The 10,523-nt window shown below is 43.9% G+C and overlaps 1 long non-coding RNA gene across 1 annotated transcript; it reads right to left on the bottom strand.

Annotated features, from left to right (window-relative positions):
* Positions 1-743: 743 nt before the first annotated feature.
* LOC147000148 (uncharacterized) lies at positions 744-10,061 on the bottom strand. Its single transcript, XR_015046178.1, has 3 exons — positions 9,895-10,061; positions 4,090-4,192; positions 744-947 (listed from the first exon to the last, which is right to left on the bottom strand). It is a non-coding gene; the product is annotated as an uncharacterized LOC147000148 (long non-coding RNA).
* Between the last annotated feature and the right edge of the window lie 462 nt (positions 10,062-10,523).

Genomic DNA, 10,523 nt, shown 5'->3' with positions numbered 1-10,523 from the left:
TCAGAATATTAAGTAGGAAAATTGGTGGTAATTCAGGCAGCTCACTAGTGACACGTGGAACTTGGCTGCCCTCTGCCAAACCTAAGCTGGAAATAAGCATTCATTCATTTGCTCTTTGTGGCTATGACCCTCAATTTGTGTCACAGATCACTGAATTGTCTCTTAGCCATTATTCTGATTTTTTTCTTCTGAACACCTGGTATACCTGGTAGCCTTTTTCACTTGCAAGCATCCCACTTACACCCATTCAACGCTAACATTTATGTTTGAGAGCAGTTGTTTTGAGTGGCAGGCCTGCCACAAGATGAGATTTTCATGCCTGCCAGTTCGTAACACTACAAACTTTTCTTCACCCTCATCTCTCCGTGTGGCCACCAGGCTGCCTTTGAGGCAAATGCCACGTCCTTATCAGGCCACGCTCCAAGACCGTTGCCTGGTTCCTAACTGTGATGAAGCATGAGTTTGAAGTCATGGATGGCCACAGAGCTGGGAAGATGACAAGGATTACCCTTTTTTGGGTAAGCCTTGTATGACTGGGAAACTTGTTTGAATATTTTATTACATTATATGTAAAACAGCCACTGTGGAAAATGAGAGGAGGGTGGAAGTTTTTTATTTTCTCCAATTTCATTCTACCAAGCTCAGTTCTGGTTGTCTTTTTCTTTCCTTTCCTTTCCATTCCTTTTTCACTTTTTTTTTTTTTTTTTTGAAAAAAAAAAAAAGTTTATTGAGTACACTGTAAGAGAGTGGCAGGCTGGCCAATCACAAGAGTGGGGCCCGTAGCCAATACTGATTGTCTTGTCTGAATGTCAACAGTGTAGAAACTGAAGATGGAGAGATGGCTCATTCTGAACAGCGCTTGCTGCACAGTCACGAGGAGCTGCGTTTGGATGTGTGGCATCCACGTGAAAGGCCAGGCACAGTGGCACACATCTGTAATCCCAGGGCTGTAGAGGCAGAGATGGGTTAGGCCCCAGAGCTCAAGGACCACCTAGCCTCACTGACACTCTGAGCTCCAAAATGTAATGTGGAAATCAACTGGGGAAGACACTTTATATCAACCTCTGATTTCTACACACCTGAATATGCAGTTGGTACACACACGAAGCTGTACATACACCTAATGCTTTGAGAAACTTTCAACACAATAAATATTTTGGAAAAATAATTAGGGCTGTTTGCTTGTTCATTCACTTGGTTGATTTGGTTTGAGTTTTTGTTTGTTTGCTGTTTGAAACAAAGTCCTTCTGTGTATCCCTGGCTAGCCTAATACTCTTTATGTGTAGAGAACTTTTAATCCAGCAACATGGCTGCTCTGGCAAGGGATCACACTCAAAGAGCTTCTAGGTCTATGTGATCTGGCTGGAATACAGACACACTTTAGTACACACCTTTAATCCCTAACAATAAAGGTAAGGTTAGTTTGTAGAAGGAGGCAGCCATGTTTGAAAGTCCTGTCTAATTGGGGGGCAGACAAAGTGACAAATCAGAGAAAGATTTGACAGAATGAGTCAGAGGTAGGATATGCCCAACTCGCACCAGCACAGGAGAGGCTACGTAAGAGCAGAGCAGTGGGGAGGGGAGGGGAGGGCTGGAGGAGAGAGGTGGTGTGTGTGTGTGTGTGTGTATGACAGTTTTACAAAGGCAGGCTGCAAAGATCAAGCTAGACACAAGTGAAAACAGAATGAGCCAGAGAATGACAATGAGCCAGAAGATTAGAACAGATTGCTGATGTTTGTATGAGGCCAAGCAGAGCAATTCAGGGAGACACAGAGAGAAGCCAGATTGAGTCAGTCAACTTGGTAGATCAGATTATACGAAGGCTAGGAGCTTCTAGGCCTAGCCTAGGGATAGTTAGAACAGAGGAAGAAATGCTCTGGGCTCAGCCCAAGCCATGGATTTGCACAGCTTGGGTGTAGCTCTCATCTCATCACTTCAACTGAGGAAATAAAACAGACATGTACAATTATGTGGTTAGGTTGGCCTCAGATGCTTAGCAGTCCTCCTGTCTCAGCCTCTCAGTGTTAGGATGATAGGCCTCTTTCTGCCCAAGAAATGTTTATGCAATCCCAGAATATAAGTTTATAATATATGTATACAAATCGAACATTTGCTGATAAGAAACAGTTGTTTGGTAAACATATAATTCTACATTTTATTTTAAAAAAAACAAGTTTACATACTATTAAGATAGGTGTGCTTTTTTTTTTTTTTAAAGAGCAGCAGTACTTTAAAAAAAAAAGATAGATTTATTTATTATGTATACAGTATTCTGCCTAAATGTATGCCTGCTCACCAGAAGAGGGCAGCAAATCTCATTATAGATGGTTTTGAGCCACCATGTGTTTGCTGGGAATTGAACTCAGGACCTCTGGAAGAGCAGTCAGTGCTCTTAACCACTGAGCCATCTCTCCAGCCCAAGTGTGCTTATTTTTCCTTAATTAAAATCATGGTCGAATGCTTGCCACTGCAGAATGTAGGACATCTTCAACATCTCTCAGAGCTAACCAGTGCTTTGAGTAATCTATATGGAGAACTCTGCTTTGCATAAATACATAGCAAAGGATGGTAGTGGCAATTTTTAAGGTAACTTCAGAAATCATTGGAATTTCTATCCTAATCCCAAGCCAAACTTCACAGCTATCTCTTACGAAATGTAGGTCAACAACTCAAAAACAGCAATTCTTAAAATCAAACTTTCTTTCTTTCTTTCTTTTTAAGAATGGATCAATTTGCATTTTTCCACATACTAGCTGACACTTAAGCCAGCAACATTGGCTGATATGCTGTCTTTTTTCCACTGGATGGTTTTGGCTTCTTTGTCACAGGTCAAGTGACCATAGGTATGCGAGTTCAATTGTGGCTCTTTAATTCTATTCCCTTGAACTACCTGTCTCTCTCTCTCTCTCTGTATACCAATACCATGTGGTTTTTAGGACTAAAAAAATCAAACTTTCTAACACAATAAAATCCAAAGATATACGAATTTGATACTTTATATGGTATGGGCATATGTTCCAAGACTCTGTTTTCCATTAACCCACTATATTAGCGTGCAGTAAAAACTTTATATGTGCAGTAAAAAACAGAGCAGTTCCTGGGCATATATCCAGAAGATGTCCCAACCGGTAAAAAGGACACATGCTCCACTATGTTCATAGCAGCCCTATTTATAATAGCCAGAAGCTGGAAAGAACCCAGATGTCCCTCAACAGAGGAATGGATACAGAAATTATGGTACATTTACACAATGGAGTACTACTCAGCTATTAAAAAGAATGAATTTATGAAATTCCTAGCCAAATGGATGGACCTGGAGGGCATCATCTTGAGTGAAGTAACACAATCACAAAAGAACTCACACAATATGTATTCATTGATAAGTGGATATTAGCCCAAAACTTAGGATACCCAAGATATAAGATACAATTTGATAAACGCATGAAACTCAAGAAGAATGAAGACCAAAGTGTGGACACTGTGCACCTTCTTAGAATTGGGAACAAAACACCCAGGGAAGGAGTTACAGAGACAAAGTTCGTAGCTGGGATGAAAGGATGGACCATTTAGAGACTGCTGTATCCAGGGATCCGTCCCATAATCAGCTTCTAAACGCTGACACCATTGCATACACTAGCAAGATTTTGCTGAAAGGACCCAAATATAGCTGTCTCTTGTGAGACGATGCCGGGGCCTAGCAAACACAGGAGTGGATGTTCACAGTCAGCTATTGGATGTATCACAGGGCTCCCAATGGAGAAGCTAGAGAAAATACCCAAGGAGCTAAAGGGATCTGCAACCCTATTGTTGGAACAACATGATGTACTATCCAGAACCCTGGAGCTCTTGTCTCTAGCTGCATATGTATCGAAAGATGGCCTAGTCGGCCATTAATGGAAAGAGAGGCCCATTGGACTTGCAAACTTTATATGCCCCAATATAGGGGAATGCCAGGGCCAAAAGAATGGGAATGGGTGGGTAGGGAAGTGGGGGGCTCTATGGGGGACTTTTGGGATAGTATTGGAAATGTAATTGAGGAAAATATGTAATAAAAATATATAAAAAAAAAAAAAACAGAGCAGTTCATACCGCACGTCTGTCTCATGTCTGAACTGAGGTGTTTCAGGCTGTGCCCATTGGTGTTGGATGGCGTCGCATGATACACAGTCCTTGTGTGTGCTCAGAACCAGGGCTGCAGAAAGGCAAGAAAGGCAAGAGTACCAGAATCATCCAAGACTTGTTGCACAATTGATTTGTTTATTAATCTTGTTTGTACTTTCAGAAACCTTTTACTATTGCTGATTTTTTTTTTTTGGCAACTCTCTCCCCACATTGAATTATGTGACTTCCATATGGTGTAGCAGCCCACAGTGTAAGAAGCTGTGCACTGTCTGAGCATACATTGGTGAAATCTGTCACCAGACAGGGGCAGCTAGGACAGGCCTGTTTGATTCTGAATGCTTTTCTTATCCTTGGGGTCTGTCCACTGGCTTCCCTTCCTTGAGGGGATCTTTCTTTCTCTCACCTTCCTTAGAATGCGGAAGAGTAGGCATGCCCCCAGAAGCTGTTGATAGTTGGAGATCATGCTGAGGGAGGGTGCCTTCCTGACTGGTCTATTTTAGCTGTAGAATAGCAGTGTCCTTAATCTAACCAAATTCTGTAGGCCGAGGGAAATCCCTGGATCTCAGTACCATGCTACAGAGTTAAAGGACTCCATCAGCCAGGGCGTTCAAAAGGCAAGATAGAAACAGTTGTCTTTTTCCTGGTCCTGAGCCCAATCCAGGACACTCACAGATGTGCATACAGACCTCGGAGTAGGTGGACTCTACACTGTCTAACCATGTTGCAAGGCTTCAGGTTTTCTAATAAAGAGAATGAAGTCTCCAGGGTCACACTCAGGAGCTTCTCCCACCTGCTTCTAATTTTGCTTCAGACATCGACCTGCTGGAGGTGAGAAAAATCCGGAAAGCCTTTTCAAGCTCCAACTGCTGTTGGCCTCTGTGGTGGGAATGTTTCCTGGAGTGTATTCACCCTAGATAGGATCCTACCCCATATAGCACTGAAGGAATGGCTCCACTGTGCCTAGCTTTGTGAACCAGTGAGTTTATCAGGCTTACCTAATGGAATACAGAGGACCCTTACAACACCAGCATCACTGGAAGTCCCAACCAAGCTCGAGTGTAGACCTCTCAAAAACTGCAAAGATAGAGACCCCTTTGCCTAACTGTTTACCTCCTAGTCACCTGAGGTAGCTGTGTGCAGCTGTGCGCGGTTGCATGGGGGAACAAGTGCTGCTTAGGAGGTAAGGCGTGGCTGGCCTCCCTGGTAAGTCTCTGATGCTCCCCCTTCCTCCTATGAATGACTGTAGCCCAGTCTTGCTGCCATTTCCTGCCAGTACTCAACGCTGCTGATTCAGATGCTAACGGCCATGCTATGCTCAGAGGACAGCATTCCACAGCAGTCTCACTCTTACAAAAAAAAAAAAAGTGCTAAAAGCGTGTCTAGCGGACCTCCAAGTTGCTTCAGACACCTCTTTCCACCACCCAAAACCTCTGATTACTGTGTATGTATGTCATAAGCACTTTCCTAGATGGATACCTGTGTTCATTGGCATTCGCTCAAACACGTGTACAAGAGCCAGTCCTAAGGGAATCATCTCATGTAACGTATCACATACTCTATAATTCTCCTACCCAGCAATAGACGTGGTGTTAGATTATAGATAGGTTCTGTATTTTATAGAATAGCACTGGGTGGGAACCATACCTACACCGGAGAAGCGCTGGAGCACAGGAAGATACGTTTTCCACTTCATCCTGATACTGGGGTTAGTGCTATGAGGCCCATCTGGCCAGTGAGAACATGGTGGAAGTTAGTGGCGCTATTTTATATTTCCTATAACACATTAGGCTCCATCTAAATTGGCTTCAGCTCCCTCAGGATTAGCAGTGGAATTAGGACACGTTTATCTGGGGCTTTGTAGTCTGTTTCCATGGTGCAGACTAATTGTGAACTACTGGACTCTCTGACGGCATCCCTGCAATAGAAATGTGTTCCAGATGCTGCTGCCCTTTGCCCCCTGGGGCCACTGGCTGTAATTGCTGAGACCAGGAAGTTGTAAGAAATGGAAGCTAAAAACAACTTAGGCTGAGAGCCTCGTGCCCAACCTCTTCAGTTTCTCCTGTCTCCCATGCCAGCTGATCGAACCACATGCTTAGTCTAGAAGGTTTTTTTTTTAAGTTCATTAAGGGGTTGGACAGGCCCCTTGATTCTTTTCTCTTAATTACACTTATTTATTTGTTGGGGTAGGAGGTGTGTGCCGCTGTGTACTTGTGAAGGTCAGAGGACAACTTGTGGGAATCGGTTCTCTCCATCCAACATGTGGGTCTCCAGGATGGAGCTCACTGTTGACCATGGAAGCAAGTGCCTTTACTCTCCGAACCATCTTGCTGGTCCAAGTTCATTGATTCTCGGATTAAACCATAACCTAGAATTATACCTGAAGTTTTTCAGAGCAAGGCACATGTACTGGCTGGTTTTGTGTGTCAACTTGACACAGGTTGGAGGTATCACAGAGAAAGGAGCTTCACTTGGGGATGTGCCTCCATGAGATCCAGCTGTAAGGCATTTTCTCAATTAGTGATCAAGTGGGGAGGGCCCCTTGTGGTGGTGCTATCTCTGGGCTGGTAGTCTTGGGTTCTATAAGAAAGCAAGCAGAGCAAGGTAGGGGAAGCAAGCCAGTAAAAAACATCCCTCTGTGGCCTCTGTATCAGCTCCTGCTTCCTGACCTGCGTGAGTTCTAGTCCTGACTTCCTTTGGTGATGAACAGCAATTTGGAAGTGTAAGCTGAATAAACCCTTTCCTCCCCAATTTGCTTCTTGATCATGATGATGGTGCAGAAGCAGAAACCCTAAGACAGCACAGCTCACACCTTGTTGGAAGTTATTAAAATAAGGTGCAATCTATACCTTGCTGTAATTCCATGCAGAGCCAAGTTGCAGCATATGTTTATTGATTTTATAAAAATAAAAAAAAAACCACCTGTCAGAGCAATAATTGTGACCCTGGCATGAGATTACATATCAGAGGTAAAAAATGCTGTGTGCTCATATGTTTTATGTGCATGTTGTGTATGTGTTAATTAGGTTTTAGCCCCATTTTTATATGTCTGCAATCTTAGGAGAATTCTCAAAGAAGATATCTACGTTTGACCTCCATCTCAGTCCTCACTCAGTGACACAGCTGTCATCTATATAGGCCAGACCTCACCGTCCCACTACTGAAACCTGTTGATTCCATAAAGCAGGTGGTTTGAACAGAGAGATGGATGAAAACGTCAGGGCTCTGCCACCAACTTGCCATAAGCTGCCTGTACTGCCTCGTGGCAATGATCTCCATCCTACCTCATCCCCATGTAATGGAGTATGCCTCTCTGCCTGTTGCAGTAGCTCTGTGAGGGGCAGTAATCACCATACCACCACCCCACTGTTTGACACGAGTAGAGTCTGGTATTCCTGAGTTAACCCTTTCTTTTTTTTTTTTTATACTTCAGAATTTCACTTTATTTACTATCACAATCATTTGACATTTTTGACCTAACTGTCAGAAAACCTTAGCACGATTCTTTGATAAGCCTACCCATGAGGGGCTAGAGAGATGACTCATGGGTTAAAAGCACCCGATGCTTTTCTAGATGAACCTGGGTTCAGTTTTCAGCACCTATATAGTCCTTTCTGGTGTCTTCAGGTGCTTCATGCACATGGTGCAGAGACATACATGCAGGCAAAACACCATACAAATAAAATATCAATAAGAAAAAAAATAATTAAAAAGAATACCTTATGTATCCTAGTGCATTAGCCCATGTCTTAAATATACTGTTCCCAATTTTCACTCCTTTTACAGTATTATCACATGAGGTGGTTGATTTATACTGACAACTCTTCAGCAGGAAGTATGTAATTCTTTTTTTAAAATATTTTTATTAGGTATTTTCCTCATTTACATTTCCAATGCTATCCCAAAAGTCCCCCATACTCTCCTCCCCACTTGCCTACCCACCCACTCCCACTTTTTGGCCCTGGCGTTCCCCTGTACTGGGGCATATAAAGTTTGCAAGTCCAATGGGCCTCTCTTTCCAGTGATGGCCAACTAGGAAATGGCCGGCTGCAAATGGCCATGATACATATGCAGCTAGAGTCAAGAGCTCCGGGGTACTGGTTAGTTCATAATGTTGTTCCACCTATAGGGTTGCGGATCCCTTCAGCTCCTTCAGTACTTTCTCTAGCTCCTCCATTGGGGGCCCTGTGATCCATCCAATAGCTGACTGTGAGCATCCACTTCTGTGTTTGCTAGGCCCCGGCATAGTCTCACAAGAGACATCTATATTTGGGTCCTTTCAGCAAAATCTTGCTAGTGTATGCAATGGTGTCAGCGTTTGGAAGCTGATTATGGGATGGATCCCTGGATATGGCAATCACTAGATGGTCCATCCTTTCGTCACAGCTCCAAATTTTGTCTCTGTAACTCCTTCCATGGGTGTTTTGTTCCCATTTCTAAGAAGGGGCCTAGTGTCCACACTTTGGTCTTCATTCTTCTTGAGTTTCATGCATTTAGCAAATTGTATCTTATATCTTGGGTATCCTAAGTATTTGGGCTAATATCCACTTATCAGTGAGTACATATTGTGTGAGTTCCTTTGTGATTGGGTTACCTCACTCAGGATGATGCCCTCCAGGTCCATCCATTTGCCTAGGAATTTCATAAATTCATTCTTTTTAATAGCTGAGTAGTACTCCATTGTGTAAATGTACCACATTTTCTGTATCCATTCCTCTGTTGAGGGGCATCTGGGTTCTTTCCAGCTTCTGGCTATTATAAATAAGGCTGCTATGAACATAGTGGATGGAGCATGTGTCCTTCTTACCGGCTGGGACATCTTCTGGATATATGCCCAGGAGAGGTATTGCGGGATCCTCCGGTAGTACTATGTCCAATTTTCTGAGGAACCGCCAGACTGATTTCCAGAGTGAATTAACCCTTTCTAAATCTGTATCTTTGTTGCCCTGCTTCCTTCTGGGCAGTCCTCCCATGGGGCCACTTTCCTTTTGCACCCACATTTCAGCCATTTTACCCCCTGCTCCTTCATGGCATGGTCTTACACCCTCTCTCATGGGGAAATCCTTTCTCCTTCTCAGTGTTTCTTGCCCTGGGGAATCCTAAAAGTCCCAATTCTGTCTCCCTGCCCAGCCATTGGTCATTAGCAGCTTTATTTCACAATCAGAGCCAACTGGGGGCAGGCTTCCTGGAGCCTATGTGTGGGACACTGTAAATGGGTTTCTTGGGTAACAGAGTTAGCATGAGCACACAAGCTGCTATGTACTGCCACCAACAATCTGTGAAAGTGCCATCTAGCTGCCATTCCACCACCATTTGGTTGCCGTGTCCAACATGGCTCCAAGGATGGACCTGACTGGGTGTGGTGATGGAGTGAAGAAAAGACAGACATACGGACGGACACACACCAACAGAAAGCTGGGTTCAGGTCGGAGTTGAACAGAGAGGTAGCGTTATCACATACAGCTGAGAAAGGAGGCAGGGTGAGAACAGACAGATGAAGAGCCAAGGGTTGTGTATACAGCTGAACCAAGGGGACAGGATTAACTAATCTTGGTAAAGAACAGGCTCTTTACGAGAGCAGGGCTCAGGCTATAATGATCCAGGGAGAGAAAGCCAGGAGGGACATTTTCTGTACACACCTGTCTGCGCGCACACATGCATGCACACACCACGTACCCATGAAGGAAAGGCTTTGCCACTTCCCCATTGACCTGAGCCTCTAGGGTCCTTCACTCACAAATTCACACACACTCTTGCTCACACACAGACACTCACCAGAAGGGAAGGCTTTGCCATTTCCCCATAGGTCCGGAGCTCTATGACAGCAATACACATCCACTCAGAACTTCACAGACTCAGGGCTTCCTCCACTCCCTGCATTCGCTACTGCTTCCTCTCCACCATTCTTCCTGAGGTCTCTCAAGACCATTGAATTTGCAGTCTTTGATGGCTCATAAAACTGATACCCTTTCCCAACAGGCATTATTATTGAATATCTTTTGTGATGTGCCAACTGGTTGGTTTCAGTTTAATTATTTGCCTTTTTGTATTGACTTGTCCTCTGTTATAACTTTCAGACTTTATCCTTGAGACTCTGGATTATGGCATTGCCGTTAGCCTAGAATGGGGGAGCAGGCTTCAAAGTTCCAATTCTGGAAACTTCTCAGTTTCTCTTTCATGAAATATTTTTCAACCATCTCTCACATTTCCATTTCGTGTGACTTTTGGACATATGTTGGATCCTTCCAATTTGCCAACCTTTCCTCCCCATACGCATCTGTCTTTGTGTATCTGTGCTCATGCATGCAGAACCCCAAGGTTGACGCTCAAGGGCTTCCTACTGCTCTCTTTTCCTTATTCACTGAGGCAGGGTCTCCCAACTGAGCCCAGAGATCATCACTCTT

The sequence above is a fragment of the Mus caroli genome, unplaced genomic scaffold (genome assembly GCF_978045245.1).
Source record: "Mus caroli unplaced genomic scaffold, Mus_caroli_1 scaffold_20, whole genome shotgun sequence".
NCBI lineage: Eukaryota > Metazoa > Chordata > Mammalia > Rodentia > Muridae > Mus > Mus caroli.
Note: the sequence above shows the minus strand (reverse complement) of the source record. Positions and strands in the feature narration are given on the sequence as shown.